The sequence below is a fragment of the Pinus tabuliformis genome, chromosome 8 (genome assembly GCF_031772625.1).
Source record: "Pinus tabuliformis cultivar Carrire ecotype Pingquan chromosome 8, CPIR1, whole genome shotgun sequence".
NCBI lineage: Eukaryota > Viridiplantae > Streptophyta > Pinopsida > Pinales > Pinaceae > Pinus > Pinus tabuliformis.
In genome coordinates, this window is record NC_142294.1 from 1658632166 (window position 1) to 1658644459 (window position 12294).

A 12294-nucleotide genomic window follows, 5' to 3' on the forward strand; every position below is an offset into this window, starting at 1 on the left:
ATGCCATAAAAAGTAAATACAGATGTCCCAATCCCTGTTGAAACAAGGAAAGCAATGACATAAAAAAGCCAAATCAATAAAATCGGACGATCCATCGATAATGTATACCAGAGTATTGTTAGCAATCTCATCGCATCACCATAAATGAAAGCCCTTGAAACGTGGAAACGACAATAAAAAACCATGAAACACCTCAATAGCCACTATAACCTGTGAAACCAAGTTTCCATCCATCATGCATGAAAGAAAGACCCCAAAACAAAACTTAACTGTGACCCCAAACCAAACAGCAAATAACCAACCCATGACACCATAGATAGCATGCACAAAAACGTGAGTCATTTAGAACATGTTCAATGTAAAAAAATAAACCTCAAAACCATGATCCAAAGTGTCACCTAGAAGACATAAAAATGAGTGACATTATCAAGAAGCATTGAAGCCACCATGCTAATCAAGATTTGAAGAGATTAAAACATGAGTTTGAACACTCTCAATAGTTGGAGGATCTGTAAGATCTCCACAAGCATAGTTACTAACAAAGAAACACTCCACATTTGCCAAACACGAGAATCAACATTATCCAAACAAAATTTCATATTATGAAACATTCACCTATTACACACATTAAATTAATTATGAGTTTACTTATTTTTTATTTTATATATTAAATATCTTATTTATCTTTTAAATATTATTTTATATTCATTGTTTTATAAATATATTTTTGTTGGTAAAGATTTACATTATATTAACATTAAAATATACATAAAATATATGCATAAAGTTTTGAGAGAACCTTATTTTATCTATTAAATATCTTATTCTATCCATTAAATATCATTTTATTTTCATTTAATCTAGCAGATTAAAAAGGAGTTGTATTCAGTATTTTTTTTTGGACTTTCACGTTGAATCCAACATAGAAATTTGAGGTGAAATATTTATTTGTGTTATTTAAACTGTTTTTCACTCTATATGGATTTAGCACTCTGGAAAACCCTTAGGGCACTTCGATTGTGCAAGGATTACCCATCAAACTTTTTATTTCAATAAATTCTTCCTAAATTTTAAAGAAATTAAACCTAAAAAAATTTCAAAAAACAACTCGCATTAAAACCTAATGAACTCAGAATTAACTTACTTCATGGTATTTAATATTTACTTCATGGTTATGACTTTGACTACCTTCGATTCATTATTTTCCGTTAGTCGTGTTCGTCGAAATTTTCAGCAGTGGAAATGGGTGCGAAATATGGATGCGACTTAATTTTCTTATCAGGGAAACATTTGTTCCTTTTCACTTAGCTAAGCCCGTGATTTTTGATAGCATTACATTGGTTGTGGGTTCGATTCCCGCGAACTCCAACGTCATTGAGGTTTCGTCTCCGAAGGTCTCGAGAAACCCAAACTTCGACCTCCACTCCCAATCCTTACAATAATTCCCAATATTTCAAAAACTTGCTGTCTGCGGGGATCGAACCCTCTACCTCGTCATCGTAGCCATTGTTATCGCCTCGCGACTCGGACGCCGACTACACTTTGGCTCAAGTTTCGGTCCAGTCTCTGGCTCCCCATCTGGACGAACTATTGCACTACTTTGTGGATTCCATTGACAAAGACTTGATTCTTCGCAAGCCGTTGCGGGTTAATATCGAACGCTCGATAGTGCAACAGATGAATAAAAAGATTCGAAAGTGAGAATCGATAGGCCACAGGTTCAAAACGCAAGTCCCAAAAGATTCTCCGAAAGTCGACGGAGAAATGCTTCTGGAATGATCGCGTTTAAGGGTTTGGAGAACATTGTGAAATGGGCATGGTAATGTGCAGAGGCAATTTGTGCTGATGATAGCTTTTGTTCTACGCACAAATATGGTTCAATGATCATGATCAAAGCTTATTATGATTTGCTTTTTAAAGATCTGAAATTCTTCATGAAATTTGATATAATGGTTTCACAAGGCAAGGTTTTCTGGTGCACATTTTACTTCTGGAGTAAGTCCAATTCATAGATCACTAGAAAATTAGATCGAAGCCAGGTTCTTCTTTCTTGGGTGCTTGCTCGCTGGCAGCAATATGCCAGGAACTTCTTGCTCGGTTTGCTAATAGCACAAGCATAGCATCTAAGCACCTACATGCACATGAAATGTTTCATTCCAATTTGGGAAAATCTAAATAGGCCCAAGGACATGCCTAAGAGTTGGCCTTTCTCTCAAGAAAATGGAGTGACTTGAGCAGGCCTTCCTATAGAATAGAGGAGAGTTGAATTTTTTTTTCTATATAGGTAGAAAGATCAGAAGAAAAAGCATGAAATCTTGATAATTGATGCACTCTGCCACTGTTTGTTCTGTTTGTTTATGGATGAATTCTATTTGACCTACTTTGCAAGATACCAAAGTTTGCTCTATTTGTTTATTGATGAATGCTATTTGAATTACTTTGCAAGATATCTTAACCTTCCTGAAATGAATTACTTTTCTACTTCAATCCAACGGAACTGCCTTTTATCCTATAGCTTTTCCCTTAATTTATGAATGGATGCCATTTGAATTACTTTGCAAGCTACCTTAACCTTCATAAAATGAAACTCCTAATTATAGTTTACCTAAATTTACTTCAATTGATAAAAATGGTTGTTCTATTAATTAAGTGGCTCTCCAGGTAAGATACCTGGAGAGTGCCCAAGCACTTCACACATACACAGTGTGTACAATCAGGAGAACAGCGTAGTATATATAGGCTTTCTCACAATTAGGGTGGTATGAACTACTCTCTGGATATTAGGATCTGAGATCTAAAATTAGAGTCTCAATCCTATCATCATCACTATAACAGTAATCTAAGTTTAGCTTTTCTTCATTATCTCCAACACTCTTCCTTAATGGAGAAAAGGTACTGAACAATAACATATGCATGCTGGTCTAGTCTCAGCGAGGCTTACAATTAAAAAACATGAAAAAACTTGGTAACAGAGTTGTTATTTTAGTCTTCTTGCAGCAGAGCTCATACTTGTTCATTTGTGGATGAGGCTTCAACTTCACTTTCTTTGCCATGAGGTAGTGTTGTATCTTCACCTCATTTCTTCCCCTGTGAAGGAAAGCTTGAATTCTTATGCTTCTCCTTCTCATAATTATGGCAGGCTAGATATGAGAATTTTCTTTCTCACTATTTCCGGTGTCAACCATCTGAACGCCAGCGGTGATGTCTTCACCACTTATTACTGCAACTTCTGTGTTGATTTCATAAAGACATGGTGTTTCAAGCCATGCTTCAAGAAATTTCACTTCTTCTTCAAACTTCATTACTTTTTCCTTGTTGTTGTTGGTATCATCTACACACACAAAAATATTAATGAGATCATCACAATTTAAATTTTCTCCAGCTTTGTTTTCTTCTGCCACATCTTTGCAATCAACTTCATCTGGCTCGTCCCATTGATCTTCAACAATATGTTCCTCTTTACATCCTTCCTGAAAAACACCTCGTGAGTCTTCAATCTCATGTTGTTGCAGAACATATAGTATCTCTTGATAATCGTGGTCATTTATAAAACCACTATACCTTATGAAAAAAATATCCTCAGGGTCAAATATATCTAAAAGTGTAGCCATATTGGAAAGGTCTAGCTTATCTCGCTTCGAGATTTCTTTTCGATTCCACACGGTCCTGGAGCTCCAACAACCCCGTTACTACACAGGAGGGAAACTTCTCCTTTTGGCAGCTCCTCAACTGTAGAACCTTGTAGACTATGGCTTCTGTGCCACGCAGGTCTTAGTGCCCTTGGCTCTGGCGACGAGCAACTAAACGACCTCTCACAAGATGGAAACGCTATCAATATCTAATTCTGATGCACATATTTATGAATATGGGTTCAAATCAACAAAAAAATTCGCATTTTCTATGGCATATAATAATTTAGAAGAAAATTTACCCAATTGTTTTTCAGATCTCCACAACCTGTAATTTTAGTTTCTCAAACAATTAAATTTTCAGACAATTGAAAATTGAAAAACGACACAAATATCAGACGAATTCAATCCACCATGGATAGAACGCTGCCAGGAAAAAAAACTTCAAATGCAATGTTGCTGAAGTTTCTTCGATGGAGAAACTACTGAATTCCACCTTCTCCAGATCAACATCAAGTTTTCAAGGCACAGGAATCTCTCCCTCATTTTCCAGAGGCAACATTATCTTGCCAAAGACAGGCACGTTTGTAATAAGGCCAACCTTAATTTTGTAATGAATAATGCTTCTGGGCTTGATATCATCATAAGTGTCCTTGATATCATCGTAGATTATTGTTATGGGGATCTTCATAGTTTCGGACCCATGGGCATGAATTGTGCCCACATCAGGGATCAATCCAGAGACAAGCTTCCTGCCATCGCTCTCTACTAGATAATCAATGTCCACCAAAGGGATCAGAACAGGGTTGGGATTATTTATAAGCACATCGGCAACAGTTTCAACCTTCTTCAGATTGATAGATGGAATGTGGATTCCTGTGACATCTGCGATCTTCCAAAATCAATATCTTCCTCAATCTAAGAATTGAAAAAATTCCAGAGATCAGTTTCGACGAAAATGTTAATCAGTTTCAAGCATGTGGATTTCTTGACACCTGGGTCTTCAACCCTAGAAAATGATGACAACTCATTTATGGGAATGAACTGCTAGTTCGATACCCCGAGAGACTGGAATGCTGCAGAATCTACAAAGACTCCACAGATCGCAAAACAAACACACAGATTGATCGCACAGCTATCACCTTCGTTGCTATACCATCGATGATCCATGACTCCACCGACAGACTCACCACCACACTGCACAACAATGAATCCTACCACGCAGATGGTCAGCGCACTTATACACCTAAAACATGTGACGCCTTCGCTCACGCTCTCCACCCTGAAGCTCTGGTACCATGATAAAAATGGATGTTCTATTAATTAAGTGGCTCTCTAGGTAAGATATCTAGAGAGTGCCCAAGCACTTCACACATACACATTGTGTACAATCAGGAGAACAACCTAGTATATATAGGCTTTCTCACAATCAAGGTGGTTTGAACCACTTCCTGGATATTAGGATCTAAGATCTAAAATTAGAGTCTCAATCCTATCATCACTATAACAGTAATCTAGTTTAGCTTTTCTCCATTATCTCCAACACCAATGGCCCTTCCTCTAATTCCTTAATGGCAATAGTTACGATGGATGTGTTGAAAATTCTATTTTGGGCAAGTATAAACCAAAATTTTGGTAGCATGAAAGATTGGTTGAGATGGCCAATGTTAGACGCTTCGAACAATGGCAATGAGGAATGAGGATTTATATACACTGGGCATATTCAATATGCTTCATACTAAAGCCTACAAAATCTACTTTGAGGTTAACCTTTAGAAGAAATTATGTATAAATCTTTGAGATAATAGTATGATAGAACAACATTTGTATTATTCATGGAATGTTTCTTAAAGTTTTGGATTGATTAAGAAAGAGTTTTAAATAGGATAACAATGCATAGGAGTTCAGGACATGAAATAATAGATCGTGTCCCACATTGGAACTACCATGGATTTCCAAAAAGATAACAATGCATAGGAGTTCAGGAATGAAATAATAGATTGTGTCGAGGAAACGGAGAAGTCTATCTTGAGTGCAAGATCGGTCTGCAACTTGAGAACGTTTTGAAGTCGGCGCCGAGTTTGGTTGTAGGGTTATATGGTGGGTCATGCAGGGGGGATTGCCGCTCCCTCCTACAGTCAAGTGGTCATGGAGGAAGGAAAGGCGGTAGGAGGAAAGCAGTTCAAAATACCAATGGAAAAGAGTTCAGAAGCAAGAGGCAAGGAAACAGTGGGAAGCAATGAGATCCAAAATCGGGAAGAAAAACAAAAGAAAGCGAATCAAGAAAAGGAGAAGGAAGGCAGCAGCAGGAAAGTGCCTCATATGAAAACTACGGGAATCTGCAAACCCAAATCGAGCATCATACCCAGGGTCATATTAAGTGATCCAACGATTCAAGTGCACAGGGACCATATGAGAGAACATGCGATCATCTGCAAGTTTATGGGGTTATGGCCAACGGAGAAAGCTCTATACATCTGGATCAGGAGCCATTGAAAGCCCAAGGGAGAAATACATCTACATATGGGTTCTAAGGGTTTCTTCATGATGGTCTTTGTGAACCTAGAGGACAAAGATAGAGTGTTTGAAGGAGAACCCTACTTCTACGCTGCGGCTGAGCTATACATGCACTCATGGATGATGAACTTCGTTCCGGAACGTGAAAATTTCACATCCGTACCAGTTTGGATCAGATTATACTCATTACCTCTGGACTACTGGCAACTAGAGTCCTTGAAAACTATCGGCAACAAGCTAGGGCATTTTCTAAAAATATTAGAGGTAACTCTCAAAGGTAAATATACCTCCTTCGCCCGAATATGTGTGGAAATGGATCTATCTGGAGCCCTTCTGGAAGCAATAATCTTAGAAGTATATGATGAGGAATGGGTGCAAACGGTAGACTATGAGCACATACCATTCAGATGCCACAAATGTCATGAACATGGACATCTATTCAGAGACTGTCCCACAAACAAGGTAGAAAGCAATGGGAAAACCTTTGTGGACAAAGATCATGAGGGTTTTACCAAGGTTGGGAGCAAAGGGAAAGGGGGTAAAAGATCACATAAGAAGACGAGTGAAGATAAAAAAATAAAGCAAGATAGTTTCCAAACCCTAGAGGAAGTGGAGGAGAGCATAGAGACAGCCCAATTCAAGGAGAACGTTCACAAGGAGTAGGATATGGAAGCTGAAATGGAGGACATCTCAATAAACAGCCAGCAAACCGAGGAGATGCAAAACTGCATGGAGAGCAGTAAGGACCATGAGATGACCCCAAGTGAGGCAGGTACGGAGGATCATGAACTACAAGAGATTCTAGACAGGGAAAATCTGGATCTAGAACAATTTCTGGAGCAAGGAAAGAACAAAGGAGTGGACTCATTGCCAAAAGAAGACTATGATCAAGTCCAACAACTCTATCTATGGAGGACACAATCGAAAGGAAATGGTGTCAAAAGAAACCATGAAAGCCAAGAGCAGAGTGGGATCAAAATGATGGAGAACCCACAGACACTATCTCCAAAAAACTCAGGAAGGAAAAGAGGAAGGAAAAGACAGAATGAACTGCTAACTGAATGTGGGAAACTACTGATTAACTCAGGTAAGATGAAAGATCTTACCAGCTATTCTTTTACCAACCTTTCTTAATGAAGCTTACAACCTGGAATATTAGAGGTTTAGGTAGTAGAAGGAAACAGAGAAATCTAAGCAATAGAATAAAAGAAGTAAAACCAGATATGATATTTATTCAGGAGACAAAATGTTCAATGGAAAAAATAAGATAAATTCATAATAAATGGTTAATCAAGTATGATTATTTGGAGGTTAAAGCAAATAACTCTACAAGGGGGATTCTCACATTGTGGGATCCACAGAAATTGGGAATCTTGGATGGAGAAGCATCCATGAACTATCTTTCACTGGTATGCAGTCCCGTAGGGGACAAGGAGACTTACATGCTAACTAATGTGTATGGTCCTCACTAGCAAGTAGATAAACTCAAGCTTCTCACCTCCTTGGAAGGTCTCAGAGCTTGCTATCCCAACATACCCTGGATACTAGCAGGGGATTTCAATATGATAAGATATCTTTCGGAAAAAAAAAGGAGGCATGAGATAGCTTGGTAGGAACTCTGAAGCCTTCCAAGATTTCCTCATGAACATGGGACTGGTGGACATGGAGACTATAAACAGAACCTTCACTTGGAACAACAAAAGAGGAGGGGTTTCCCAAGTGGCGTCAAAATTGGATAGGTTTATTGTCTCTGAGGATCTCATACTCACAAGATCAGCAATCACACCGTCCATTTTTCCCTTTGGAGGCTCGGATCATTGGCCTGTTCAGCTAGAGGCTTCCTCTATGGGCACTCCAAGGAATAGGCCTTTCAGATTCAAAAATGCCTGGCTCTCTCATCCCAATTTCACTAATAACATTTCCACTTGGTAAAAGGAGGACTTGAATATTTAGGGCACCAACATGTACATGCTCCAGCAGAGACTGAAACACATCCAATCCAGACTTAAGGACTAGAACAAAAATGAATTTGGGGACATCATCAAGGCCAGAAAAAGTACGGAACAGAAACTCCAGGAAATCAATCAGATCAACATCACAGAGGGCTTCAATGAGGAAAGACAGAACCTAACTGATTCTCTGCAGAAAGAATGGGAGGAACATTGCCTTCAAGAGAAAACATTCTGGAGAAAAAAATCTAGAATTCAATGGATCAAAGAGGGAAAAAGGAACACCAAGTTCTTCCACAAATCCACTATGGCCCACAGGGCACATAACAGAATCACAAAGCTAAAGGATTCTCAAGGGATTGAGCTTGTCGCTCACAAGGACATGGAAGCGACCCTAGTACACCACTTCTCTGACATTGCAACGGAGCCAATGGAAGACAAAACCAGGTTCATTGATAAAATCGCTCAACACATTCCTAAGCTCATCACAAGGGAGGAAAACCACAATCTCAACAGGCCAGTCTCGGAAGAGGAGATCAGTGAGGTGATCAAGGCAATGCAAAATGGAAAAGCGCCAGGCCTAGATGGTTTCAATGTTGATTTATTCAAAGCCTGCTGGGATATAGTAAACAGGACATCCTTGAGGTGGTGGAAGACATGAGGCAACATAAAAAGGTTCTGAAAGCTTTGAATGCGACCATTATAGCTTTAATCCCAAAAAAAGAGAATGTTATCACTCCGGAAGGATATAGGCCCATTGCCTTATGTAATGTGGTGTATAAAATTATCTCCAAAGTGGTAGCCAGCAGACTCAAGCCACTTCTACCTTCGCTCATCTCTGAGGAGAAAACATGCTATGTGGAAGGAAGACAGATTCTTAACAACATCATCCAAGCACACGAGGTAGTTCACTCTCTCAAGAGCAACAAGCAAGTAGGCATGATAATTCAATTGGACCTTGCGAAGGCCTATGACAAACTCAATTGGTCTTACATAAGAGGCATTCTAAAAGCCTATGGATTTGACCAAAATTGGATAAGATGGGTCATGGCATTAGTCACCTCAACCAGTTTTTCCATTCTGCTTAATGGAGCTCCCTCTAACACCTTTATACCCTCCAGAGGACTAAGACAAGGTGATCCACTCTCTCCCTTCCTCTTTGTCCTCATGATGGAAGGGCTAGGGAGGGCAATCAAATTGGCAAATGTTGACGGCAGAATTCAAGGAATCAAGCTTACCCCAGATGGAGAGGCCAACACTCATCAATGATTTGTGGATTATACTATGATGCAAGGCTGCCCACAGTTAGGGAGGCAAGGGCAATCAAAGAGATCTTAAATGATTTCACTATGGCAACAGGCACAGAGGTAAGCCAAAACAAGTCCAAAATTTTCTTCTTTAACACTAATATTGCTATACATAGAAACATCACTAGGATTCTTGGTTTCCCAAGGGAACAATTGCCCTCCAAATATCTGGGCATACCTCTTTCTAAAAAACCTCTATGTAAGCAAATATGGGAACCAATTTTAAACAAACTTCAGGACAAAATCAACAATTGGACTTTCCATGCTTTAAACTTAGCAAGGAAACTGGTGCTCACTCAGGTGGTTTTGAAGGCCATTCCAATTTTTATGTTTGCAGCTATCCCTACTCCACAAAGCATTAAGCAGCAAATAAGAAGCATACAAAGAAACTTTCTGTGGGGCAGAGGGGAAAAGAAAAATAAATGGGCTCTAGTTGCCAGGGACAAGCTATGCAAGCCCAAAATCCATGGCGGTTTGGGGTTGGAGGATCTAGAAACTCTAAGTAAAGCTTCGAGTGCTAAACTCTGGTGGCATTGGATCAAGGAGCGGAGAGCACCCTGGGCCAAGCTTTGGACGCAAAAGTATGCCAAGCACTGGCAGGAACAGGATCACATCAGAATGACTGGACAAATCAAAGGCTCTCACATTTGGAACCTTGCATGGGAGAACAAAAGTATTGTTCAACAACACTGTTTTTAGGAAATTAGAGCAGGGGACCGGGCTCGCTTCTGGGAGGACAACTAGCAACAGGAACCCATCATGAACAGAATGAACTGGCAGCTCTCAAGAGAGACACAAAGAGCAAAGGACTATCACTAGTAAAAGATTTCTGGGAGCAGGGAAGGGATAAGAGAAAATGGAGGAATTGGAAGAACCTAAGTTATAATGAGGACAACCCATTGAAGGTCGTGGAAAAAACTCTAGCCAAGGATTTAGAGCAAAGAAGAATTCTGGTCTCCTCCTTACCTAACCAATTAAGATGGGGAATGAATAATGAAGGCAACTACAATCTCAAAGAGGCCAAACAGGCAGTCACAGGATGCAACTCTGTAAATGCTAAGAAAGTTTGGCAGGATTTGTGGCAAACTCCTCAGTGGATGAAAATTAATCTATTTATCTGGTTGGTTCTTCAAAGGAAAATTTTCACATGGGATAACCTTCTTAAGAAAGGTTTCACCCGACCCTCTAAATGTCACCTTTGTGGCTCACAGGAGGAAATGATCGAACATCTTCTTAATCTTTGCTCTTTTTCTACTAAAATTTGGGATTAGGTGGCTTCTAGATTCACACAGACTGATAGGGATAGGCTCAGCATATCCAATACTTTAACAAACTGGAGAAATAATTTCTCAGACAATGAGATCATTAACAAGGCCTAGATGCTTGCACCAAGCTTTGTCATCTGGAACATCTGGAAAGAACAGAACATGCGGATCTTCAAAGACAAAGGTAGGGAGCCCTTGCTTATCATCAATCAGATTTTGAAACAGCTCAAGGAAACAGTTAGAAGAATTCTTATATCAAGCCCCTAAAATCCTCCGCTACCTCATGAGATGCACATTCTTACCAACCTGGACCTTCAATCCCTCAATCCTCAAGGCGTTCAGAAGAATGTGAGAACTATAAATACTGGGAATAGGGGATGGCAGCCCCCTCCACAGAGCTTCTTCAAAGTTAATATTGATGGAGCTTCCAAGGGAAATCCCGAGGAAGCTGGCTTCAGGGGTGCCATTAGGGATCCTGAGGGTCTGATAAAGTACATCTTCCATGGCCACCTGGAAAAGGGCACCAATAATATGGCTGAGCTTTTGGCGCTAGATCAATGTATGGAGATTCTGGTGGAAACAAATTTACAGAATGTCATAACTGAAGAAGATTCAGAACTGGTCATCAAAGCAGCCAAGAAGATTCAAAATGGAACCTCTCCAGACAAAGTGTCAAAGCACTGGAAGCTACTACATGTGTTTCACTGTATCCAATCTCAATTACGAATCCTTAAAACAACAAGATTTGTCCATGTTAGGAGGAAGGCCAATATGTTAGGAGATAGGTTGGCCAACGAAGGGGTGGCCAATAAAGACAGGGATTCGCGGCATCCATGGGAATTACTTCCTGCAGGGAAGCTGCGAGAGGACTGTGCCACTCTGGCAAATGCAGATTGGGGTTTGTGGATGGACAGGGCTAACACTGGGGACAGGGGTGGTGATGATATCGCCTAATTTGTCTTCCTTTTTTGTTTTTGGGGATGCATTTTGTAGGATTTGAGTCTCACAATGATACGAATTAGGATTCCATTGCTTATTGGGCTCAACGGGTCTCTAATGGCGACTCCAATTGGACAACTCAGATTTATCGGACGCAGTTTGGCCGACGGGATTTCGTGGAGGAGATTACTTTGGCAATTTCACGAACACAAAACCACAAGTGGTTTATTGTGCAAGCTCTAAACGGTATTTGGTTTTGTGGTAGGAGCACGCGATTCCACTCAAGTTGTGACACGTGGCATCGAGATGAGAGAGAAAACCACTCTCATCACGCGGTTAACCCCCGTGCTTCTCGGCTTTGCGATATCATTGAGGGGTGTTGGATCGGGATGCCTCTATCAACGGTCAAGATTAATTGAGCAGGTTACTCAAAGGTTCCATACCCGAACTGTTATGGTGGTTCCTCTATGGGCCCAGCACTCCGCTTCACCTCGGTCTTGGTTCCCTTACCTTTGTTTGATCGTTGCTCGAGTTTCTTTTTAGGGGAGGATGCACAGCTTTCCCCCAAGCTCCTTGCTCTTGTGTTTCCCGCACTGGTCTCTATTCTGGGGCTCCGATCTATGGATTTTTGGTCTTGTTCTCGTTTTCTCTTAGGACTCTCGTTCTACTGTTGTTGTGTCTGTAAGAG